We start from the raw sequence: 11157 nt of genomic DNA, 5'->3' as shown, positions 1-11157 counted from the left end.
ATTGAGAGTAATTGCAGTGCATTTCTGTATTTAGTTGTGTTGTGAGTGTTTGCAGATTGTTTCTGTATTTGGTTGTGTTGCGAGTATATGCAGATTGTTTCTGTATTTGGTTGCGTTGTGAGTATTTGCAGTGTGTTTTTGTATGTGGTTGCACTGTGAGTATTTGCAGTGTGTTTCTGTATTTGGTTGCATTGAGAGTAATTGCCATGCATTTCTGTATTTAGTTTCGTTGTGAGTATTTTGCGTTGTGATTATTTGCAGTGTGTTTTTGTATGTGGTTGCGCTGTGAGTATTTGCAGGTTGTTTCTATATTTGGTTGCGTTGTGAGTATTTGCAGTGCATTTCTGTATTTAGTTGTGTTGTGAGTGTTTGCAGATTGTTTCTGTATTTGGTTGTGTTGTGAGTATATGCAGATTGTTTCTGTATTTGGTTGCGTTGTGAGTATTTGCAGTGTGTTTTTGTATGTGGTTGCACTGTGAGTATTTGCAGTGTGTTTCTGTATTTGGTTGCATTGAGAGTAATTGCCATGCATTTCTGTATTTAGTTGCATTGTGAGCATTATGCGCTGTGAGTATTTGCAGTGTGTTTCTGTATTTGGTTGTGTTGTGAGTATCTGCAGATTGTTTCTGTATTTGGTTGCGTTATTAGTATTTGCAGTGCATTTTGTATTTAGTTGTGTTGTGAGTATTTGCATGTGGTTGAACTGTGAGTATTTGCAGTGTGTTTCTGTATTTAGTTGTGTTGCATTGTGAGCATTTTGCGCTGTGAGTATTTGCAGTGTGTTTCTGTATTTGGTTGTGTTGTGAGTATTTGCAGTGCATTGCAACTTTAGTTGTGTTGTGAGTATTTTGCGCTGTGGGTATTTGCAGATTGTTTCTGTATTTGGTTGTGCTGTGAGTATTTGCAGTGTGTTTTTGTATGTGGTTGCATTGAGAGTAATTGCCATGCATTTCTGTATTAAGTTGCGTTGTGAGTATTTGCAACACATTTCTGTATTTGGTTGTGTTGTGAGTATTTGCAGTGTGTTTTTGTATGTGGTTGAACTGTGAGTATTTGCAGTGTGTTTCTGTATTTAGTTGTGAGTATTTGCAGTGTGTTTTTGTATGTGGTTGAACTGTGAGTATTTGCAGTGTGTTTCTGTATTTAGTTGTGAGTATTTGCAGTGTGTTTTTGTATGTGGTTGAACTGTGAGTATTTGCAGTGTGTTTCTGTATTTAGTTGTGTTGTGAGTATTTTGCGCTGTGGGTATTTGCAGATTGTTTCTGTATTTGGTTGCGCTGTGAGTATTTGCAGTGTGTTTTTGTATGTGGTTGCATTGAGAGTAATTGCCATGCATTTCTGTATTTAGTTGCGTTGTATTTTGCCCTGTGAGTATTTGCAACGCATTTCTGTACTTGGTTGCGCTGTGAGTATTTGCAGGTTGTTTCTGTATTTCTGTATTTGCAGCACATGTTGTCATACTGATGGAGACATTTTCTTAATTTGCTGGTGTTTTTTCTATTTGCATGTGTTTTCTTCGGTTGCAGTGCGTTGAGATCTCTCGGCCACCAGTTGTAATAGGAATGTCCAACTTTGAAAGGAGCTTCAAGTGAACTTGAACTCAAACCCAAGTAGGTCAGTAATAGCAGCAGGAATCTGTCCGTTATCGTTCTCGTTCATCTCAGTGGTAGTTCGTTATATTTATTACATAATCGTCATGCTGGTGTCTTGGCTAATGGAGAGCTGGATGGCTGCAGCATTAGTATCTAGTTCTGATCAAAGTTACACATCAAAAGGAATTTATGCAGAATGTTGGGCTGCTATCTGCCCCAGGCACCACGATACTTCTCCCCTTTACCTTTTTGAAGTTCTGCAGAAATGCATGCTGAATAAGGGTCACAGAGACGACCGCACACCATCCAAATGGCGGAGGATCACGGGTTTGTGTTCTGCTTGCAGATTTATTGAAACTAAACTACGCATCAAGCTCCTCGCGGTGTAGATTTCCCATAAATGTGAATGTGAATAAGCTGTGAATCTTTAACGTGAAAGATGCTAATCATTTGTTCATGCATGCCTTCCAGCATTGTCAAGCTTGTGAAATCCGTCACGCGCAGATCAACAACATTACACGTAAAGGTCTGTTGATGTGGATCGTTAGGGCGAGCGAAGTCATTATTTGTTTCCTCAAAGAGCCTGAGGGGAAGCGACAAAAGGTCTGTTAAAAATGAGACTTTAGCTTTCTGGCCCATTAGCCTGAGGGAGAAGTTCTGGCCGTGGTCTTCCATTACTCTGGCATCTCTATCCCCTCCAGAGAAAGCGTTCCACCCTCACAGCCGTTCATCATCCCGCTACATGTAAGGAATTTCTTCCTCTGGGGTCAGTGTGTTTTGTTGGTCGCTTTTATGTGGGACATTCTGGAGCATTGAAACCAAAGATTTTAGATTATATGGTGTCTCCATTTTGCTTAATGTCTACCAGATAAGTCGGAATTGTCAAGCACCTCCAAAAATAAATGATCAGTCACTCACTGATAAAACATATAATAAAATATTTGTATTTTATGTTAAGTGCATGTAAATGTTTATTTTGTTAATGTTAATGGGAAAAACATTGGCAAAATACCAGCAGAAGTTAGGAGAAATCTCTGTTGTGCTTCATGTACGTGTCAACAAGTTGTGTTTCCTTAAAATCTTCAGGAGGAATAAAAACAGACAAATAAGTCATACAGTAAGTATGTAGCGCTCATAACTTATAAGAGCAGTGCGGACGTTTGTAATTTGAATGTGAGAGGCTTCCGGTGTCATTCGCTTAGCAGTTTGTTATGTGGCTTTATAGTGAAAACCATCCTGGATCATCAAATTCCCCCAAAATCTGAGCTGCTATCCACTTTATATCTATTGGATGACAACTATTGACTCATTTGGGTCTGTTTTTGTTTCTTTTAAGTCAAGTCAGTTTTATCGGTGAAGTACTCTTCACAATACAACACCCCATGGAGACTGAGGCAAGGAAAAAACTCCCAGTAATGAGGAAAAAGTGCAACTGTCCTTATAATTGAGATTCTTCCAGCAGTTTATTCCACTTGACAAGCATTTGAGATCCGTTTTCCCACACAAACACCCTCCAGAGCTTCTTACGCTGAAGTGTTTATTATTCTGGAGCATTTGGACTTCAGAGAGATGTGTGTGTTCACATTGATTGGCAAGCGTTCATCTCCTGATCTACAACTCATTTCCATGCAAATGATCTTCACATGCTTCCAAACTGTGCAGTGGACCACCATTACACTGGAACACAATGTGGGCGAAAATACAAGCAATGCTTTAATGATAGATTAATTTATCTTGCGGCGAGTTCATGTTTAGTTTGATGACTCACATATTTACTGTAAGAATAAGCATACTTCTGGATTGAGGTCAGTATGATGTTAGAGGTGGAGAGACTGGACAATCTCCATTAGTTTGTGGGTGTTGTTTGATGGTTTTCAGTATTATTACACACTCTACTGTACTTAAAGTTGATATAGTGATGAGAACAACTAATGTAACATACTTGGTTTTTATTATTGCAAACTGCTCAAATCAGAAAAGTAGTCACATAGATGAGAAAAATCAGTGTTTCTCTTAGACATCAATGAGATTAAATGAGCAATTTGAGACTTTTAATGTTTCTCAGTTCTAATAATTCTCAGATATAGTACCAGTCAAACGTTTGGAAACACTAAGGTATTTTAATATTATTTTTGAAAGTAGTCTCTATGTTTACACGACAACAATGTAGGTAATTTTTTCTTTGTATAGATGACAACACTGTCCAAATGATCCCCGTTCACACAGATCCGCAAAAATAACTAAAAATGCTTTATTATGCATGCCAGGTCAGTGGTCAGCGATGTCATGTTGTAAACATAGACTGTATAAAACGTAGGCGTAGTGTCTGTGATGTCACCCATAGGTTTCTGAAGATTATTTCTGAAGCCCAAAGTGGGTGGAGCCGGTTGTCAACATCTTGGCAGAGTGTCACTCCTGGATAAACAACAATGGGCAAAGAGGCAGGACGTGGGTGGAACTGAGCTCAACGTGACCAAGTAAGCTCAGGCTAAGGAGCAATCTATCTATCTAACAAATTATACATCATTTGAAAGTTAAGGGTTTACTACGATGTCTGTTTTAAGATGCAGATGCTCCAGCAAGAGTAATAACACACAAAATCAAAACGGGACTTCATACCTCGTAAAAATCTAAAAAACAAGTTGAGTAAACTCAAAAATCTAAAAAACAAGTTGAGAAAACTCAAAAATCTAAAAAAAACAAGTTGAGAAAACTCAAATCTAAAAAAAAACAAGTAGAGAAAACTCAAAAATATAAAAAACAAGTAGAGAAAACTCAATAAAAAAACAAGTAGAGAAAACTCAAAAATCTAAAAAAACAAGTAGAGAAAACTCAATAAAAAAACAAGTAGAGAAAACTCAAAAATCTAAAAAAAACAAGTTGAGTAAAATCAAAAATAAAAAAAAAACAAGTTGAGAAAACTCAAAAATCTAAAAAATAAGTAGAGAAAACTCAATAAAAAAACAAGTAGAGAAAACTCAATAAAAAAACAAGTAGAGAAAACTCAAAAATCTAAAAAACAAGTTGAGAAAACTCAAAAATCTAAAAAACAAATTGAGAAAACTCAAATCTAAAAAACAAGTTGGGAAAACTCAAAAATTAAAAAAAGAACAAGTTGGGTAAACTCAAAAATCTAAAAAACAAGTTGGGTAAACTCAAAAATCTAAAAAACAAGTTGAGAAAACTCAAAAATCTAAAAAAAGAACAAGTTGGGAAAACTCAAAAAAAAAAAACAACAATGAAAAACATCCAACAGCACTTTTTGTCCACAAAAGCGTTAAATCCATGAAATATTGATATATTGTCCATTGTTTGCATCACATTTCTTCTGAACGATCTGCTCTCCATCATCGTTCAAGAAATTATGCAATCTGAGTGTTTATGTTTATGTATCTGTATACATTAGACTCTCATAAAGAAATGAGCCTGTGTCCAAAATATATTTTTCAATATAATGCAGCAGTTTTAGTCATAATATCCAAACAGTGCTGTATTGAGAGGCATGTTCTTCATTGTAGTAAATCTGATGGACAAAACTTTTAGCCAGTGCCAAGATGATTCAAAAACGATGCCAAGTTCTGCGGCTGGAATTAGCTGAGGTGACGTGACAGCAGACAAACGGCTAATAGTGACAGCAGCGGCAATCCACCTGTCACTCAAGTGGCCACGCCCTTAATTATGCAGAACTTTAAGGCTTAATATAATTTAAATGCATGACTTATATAAAAAAATTAACCACCTCAGAGTTGTCATGAAGGGCAAAATTAGCTGTATAAACCAAAAAAACTTTTTGTACCAGGCTGAAAACCTGTTTTTTTCTGCAGTAAATTTGGGCATTTTAACATGGGATTGGGATTGACTCCTTTTAGAGCCTGTCTCTATCTGCCAGTCAATGAATTGCAGTTTATGTAACTTCCATTTGAATTCAAGTAAAGAAGGAAAGTAAAGAAAGACTATACTTTTACAGAGCACGTGCGCCAAAAACGCATAGAGTGAACATGTGATACGCATGTGCATGACATCACTGTTTTCACAGATCTGCATTGTTGTTGTTTACACAGAGATGATAATGGGATCGTTTTCAAAAACGTGCAATTTGAAACCCATTTACAGGACCCCAAAACGTCGATGTCGTGTAAATAAACCGCCAAAACGCATAAAAAGTTTTCCGTTTTTAATTGAAAATTGGTGTCAATGCAGTTTATTCCTGTAATGTACAATTGTGCAAAACGTGTGTAAATAATATGCATTTATTTAAGATAAAGATTCCTTCACATAATGCTGTTCATGAAGTGACAGATTTCTCTGATGGTGTACGATAATACTCACTGAGAATTAGCTGTGATTCATGAACAGTAAAGACACTTATATTTGAAACACTCCATTGCAATTACATGGATAACCAGACCGGTGTCATGACCTTCACCCTCAGCACCTGATGTGGATCAACCCGGTTCACCCCTGGACAGAAACCACGAGAAAGATCCAGCTTCGCATGGCCTGGGGTGGGTGGGTGACTGCAGAAAACCGTCGAAATGTCAAAGGTTGACGTCTAAATTGGTACAGAAGCCCAGGTCTGCGTAGGCTGAGAAATGTAGCGTAGAAAATGACATTTGAAGCCCAAACTAGGAGGCAGTCATCTGTGCAGGCAGCCTTCATCGGCTCCATCATGAGCTAATGGCCACCTGTCTGCCTGCCTGCAGCGAGACGAGGATCGTGAGACTGTAAATAGACTCTACAGACAAACACCAACCCAAACCCACCTGTGAACGTCCACTTTAACTCAAACGAACAGCCCAAAAACAGCTGTTAAAGGACTTTGATTTTACAGCTGCACAACTAGAAATACTATACAATATATTCACCTACTATACTTTTTTTACATAATAGCAGATTTCGATTTCTGTATAAAGTATATATTTTTTCTGTACCATGCTCTGGATTCAGTGTTCTCTGTTTTTTTGATGTATTGTCTAACGAATGATCTGTAGTGTTTATATATTGACTGATGTGTGTTAGCTTTGTTTGATTTTGAGAACAGGTGAAATGGTTTGGAGTCGATTGTTTGATTTTTGCCAGAAGAGTCAGGGGTTTTGTGGGTGTAGTTTGGAGATTTGGTTTTGTGTTTAATGTTGTGAGGAAATGGGTGAAGATTTCAAGAAATTAAGCAATTGTGGAAAAACTAAATGGACAGAATGTGATGGAGCAACACTGACACCCAGCGGTCAATGAATGTGTTTCATGCCTCATTCCCTTCATTCATCATCTCATCATCAGGTATTTCTTAAAATATTGAATAAAATATAAAATCCATTTCAAATACATCAACAAATACATTAGTTTCTTTTATGACAATATAACAATTTGATAAAAACACTGGTGATTTTTTTATAGTTAGTGATTCATTGATGATAAATGTATAAACCTCATTATGGGTATTTAAAACACATTCAGATTATTAGGACAATTAAAGAAATCAGTCATTGGGTCATTATCACGCATTTCAAAGCCTTCAGGACTCGTCAAAAACCTTATTATCAGTAGCCTAAAGTCATTGTGAATACTGTAAATTCATAATACAATTATATGATGTCCTTCAAGCTCATTTTAAGTTTTTTTTATATATTCTTTGATACCAAACAATGGTTTCTAAGCAAACATGAAACATCAATAGGCCTGTTCACTCAAAAAAAAAAAAAAAAAAAAAAATGTTGGGTTAAAAACAACCCAATCTGAGCTAAAACAGGTCCCATGTGGCACGACTCAAATGAGAAGTGCTCTTTCGTTCAGCATTTCGAGCGCTCTGTAGTGCGATGTATAAAGCTGTAATCGTATCTGTACGAAAAAATACAAATATAAAGTTCAAATTTTCTGTGATTATGAATTATCACGAAGACACGTAAAACATAGGCCTACGTAATGTTAGAACACGTTAGTGATTTCTGAGACAATATTATATTACCATAGTAAGGTACAGTTTCGCTAGTATAATGTTTTAATTACTTTGTTTTAATTATTTAACTACTTCTAGCGAGCTAACTAGGATAGCTAGCATTTCCAGTCGATATCCTGAGAACATTAACTGACTAAAGATAATTACATCTTCATTTTAAAAATATAAAATTCAGTTGTAGAATATATGTATGTTTCAGTACACAATTTCTAATGTTATAAAGTTATATACATAAAAAAAAAAAATATGACTTACCTTTTAAGGCTACAGCAGCTTCTTTCTGTTGACAGTCACTGGACCGTTAAAATTTGAACTGTCGCCGCGGGAAGCGCATTTAAAGGGTTAGTTCAACCAAAAATGAAAATTCTGTCATTAATTACTCACACTCATGTCGTTCCACACCCATAAGACCTTGGATCATTTTCAGAACACAAATGAAATCCGAGAGTTATATGACTCATCCATAGACACCAATGTAAGCTTTCAAGGTCCAGAAAGGTGACATTGTTAAAACAGTCATGTGACTGCAGTGGTTCAACCTTAATGTTATGAAGAGACGAGAATACTTTTTGTGCGCAAAAACAAAACAAAAATTATGACTTTATTCAACAATATCTTCTGTTCGGTATACTTCTCATAGGTTGTTTACGTCCAGCACTTCCAGGCAGTGTTGCCAACTAATTTTCAGGGGAAGTTGCTAAAGGCAGATCGTTTTGTTGCTAAAAGTTGCTAAATGACATTGTGACGTAATTGCGCCATGACGTCATTACGTAATCGCAACGCAAAACTACATAGATATTATTTGAAATGCTAATTTAGATTTGTTTGTAAAATAAATACACACACACATACACACACAGCATTTTTAAAATTAATACAAACAACACTTTTTCATGACCAGATTTATTTTTATTTTTAAATACAACATTGATATTGAACAATTAAACACTTTTGAACAATTACATTTTATGTAGGTTATTTTCCTTTTAACCAGTGAAACTACACATGAACTGAACAATTAAAGCCCTGTGGTAGTTAATATGCTACCTAAATGATCAACAGTTAAACAAGCTAATGACAAGGTGTATCAGTAAATTAACAATTAGGCTATATTGAACAATTGCAGCTAGCATCTTAACTTAAATGTGTTTGTCTATTGCTAGGCACCTCTTTACAACTCTCTCCATAGAATGGTGTGGTGTGCTGCTGGGTTGGTTAGCTGTTCAGTGGTTTCCTCGATTACTTTACTTTTTGAACTGCTAATGGTACTTTTGTAGGAAATTATAAATTTGTCCTTTTTTAAAAAAAATTGTGACTTGCTAACCAAACAATTGTACTCCGAACTTAATGTGTTTAAATTATTTTGCCAAAAATGTGAAATGCGTGCTACTGCTCTAAAAAATGCTGGGTTGTTTCAACCCAAGTTAGGGTCAAAAATGGACAAACAAAACCATTGGGTTAATTTTTTAAATGCATTTTTTTAACCCAACGGTTGGGTTTGTCCATATTTGACCCAAATTTGGGTTGAAATAACCCAGCATTTTTTCGAGCACTCAACAAATCATTTTTGCCTCGTATATATAGCCTCGTGCCTGGCTATATATAGACCTTGTGTAGCCCCGCCCCCACTCGTTGTCTTTTGTCTTCCGGTTTTTACAGCTATTTCCACAGCGATCTTAAGGAATTATGAATCAACCGCTCAGTCTATTTAGCTAACTTGTACGTGTGCTGTTTTGATTAGAGTCACTTTCCAAAAGTTCCCAAATAAATGTTAAAAATTGCTAAATTTGTTGCTAGGTGCTTTTTGGAAAAAAAGTTGCTAGTGTAGTCTGAAAAGTTGCTAAATCTAGCAACAAAATTGCTAAGTTGGGAACACTGCTTCCAGGTTAAATGTCAGAATGCCAACTCATTATTGGCCGGCTCCTGCATCAACATCACACGCATGCGTTGTGCTGATCACGTGATCAGTTTTGACCAATACTGAGCCGGCATTCGGATGTTAAAGGGTTAGTTCACCCAAAAATGAAAATTCAGTCATTAATTACTCACCCTCATGTCGTTATATATTTTTGATGAGTGAGGCCTCTATTGAGAAGAATGCCACTGAACCTCTCAAGATCCATAAAGGTACTAAAAACATATTTAAATTAGTTAATGGGAGTACAGTGGTTCTTAATATTACCTTACTAATACCTTAATATTATAAAGCCACAAGAATATTTTTGGTGCGCCAAAAAAAAAAAAAAAAAAGAATTTTCAACAATATCTAATGATGGCGATTTCGAAACACTGCTTCTGAGCTTTACAAATCGAATCAGTGAATCTGAGTCACGTGATTTCAGCAGTTGGATAGGAGATCCGAATCATTAATTCAAAACAAAAGAAAAGTCTGTAAAGTTCAGAAGCAATGTTTTGAATTCAGCCATCACGGGATATTGATGAAAAGTCGTTATTGTGGGGGTTTTTTGGCACACAAAAAGTATTCTTGTCGCTTTATAATATTAAGGCAGAACCACTGTACTCACATGAACTGATTTAAATATGTCTTTAGTACCTTTATTGATCTAGAAAGGTTCGGTGGCTTTGCTCTCATTTCATCAAAAATATGTTAATTTGTGTTTTGAAGATGAATGAAGGTAGACTGGGTAGACTTTCGCCCCGCAACTCAGTCTGGAAACCCGTACATTCATTTCTACTGTTTCTGTTACACTTTTGCTCTGCAAAGTACAACAAAGTACGTCACCCGGATCATTGATCTGATTGGTTGAAGGACTATCCAAGTGCGTGAATAATGCTCGTTGATCACGCCTCTTCTGAAGTAGAAAATACATAGCAGACTCCCCAGACCAATGTTTAGTTTTAAATTGAGCTTGGTCTGGTGATAGCCAGGGTGTGGAACGGCATGAGGGTGAGTAATTAATGACAGAATATTCATTTTTGGGTGAACTAACCCTTTAACCCAACAGATGGGTTATTACTAAAAATAACCGAACGATGTTAAAAATGACCCAACATAGTGACCCAATATGTGTAACCCAACCCTGTGTGGACAAACCCAGCAATTGGGTTGTTTTGACCCAGCAGTTGGGTAAAATTTTTGGGCAGTTTTATTCTACTCAACTATTATTTAAAAATGACTATATGGCTGGATTAAAATGAACCCAAAATAGGTTGGAAATTAAAAATCAGACACATAACACTTTGAAAAAAATGCTGGGTCAAAACAACCCAATCGCTGGGTTTGTCCATTTTCAACCCAACTTGGGTTGTTTTTAACCTAGCATTTTTTTTTTTTTTTTTCAAAGTGTCAGTCAAAATATGTGCAGTTGGTTTATTTGGTTATTTACTCCACGAGAACCCTGTTTATGTGCAAGTGAGTTTGTTTTTCAGACTCTTTCTGACTGTTTGTCACCAGTGAGTTTTGTCGAAACTCTAAGGAGGTGAAATGCTGAGGCAGGAAACATTTATTGCGCAACATTCCTTAATATGAGGACATTACTCAGTCTGCCAGAATGGGAAAAGACACTTTAATTCAGTTCAACCCACATAAAATCAGACTTCTGCTTAAAACACATCCAAGCTTGTCTGTTCATGGAGTTTTGCTCCTGTCTG

The sequence above is a fragment of the Chanodichthys erythropterus genome, chromosome 12 (genome assembly GCF_024489055.1).
Source record: "Chanodichthys erythropterus isolate Z2021 chromosome 12, ASM2448905v1, whole genome shotgun sequence".
Taxonomy (NCBI): Eukaryota; Metazoa; Chordata; class Actinopteri; order Cypriniformes; family Xenocyprididae; genus Chanodichthys; species Chanodichthys erythropterus.
The sequence above is the reverse complement of the archived record's forward strand: the minus strand, read 5'-3'. Positions refer to the sequence as shown.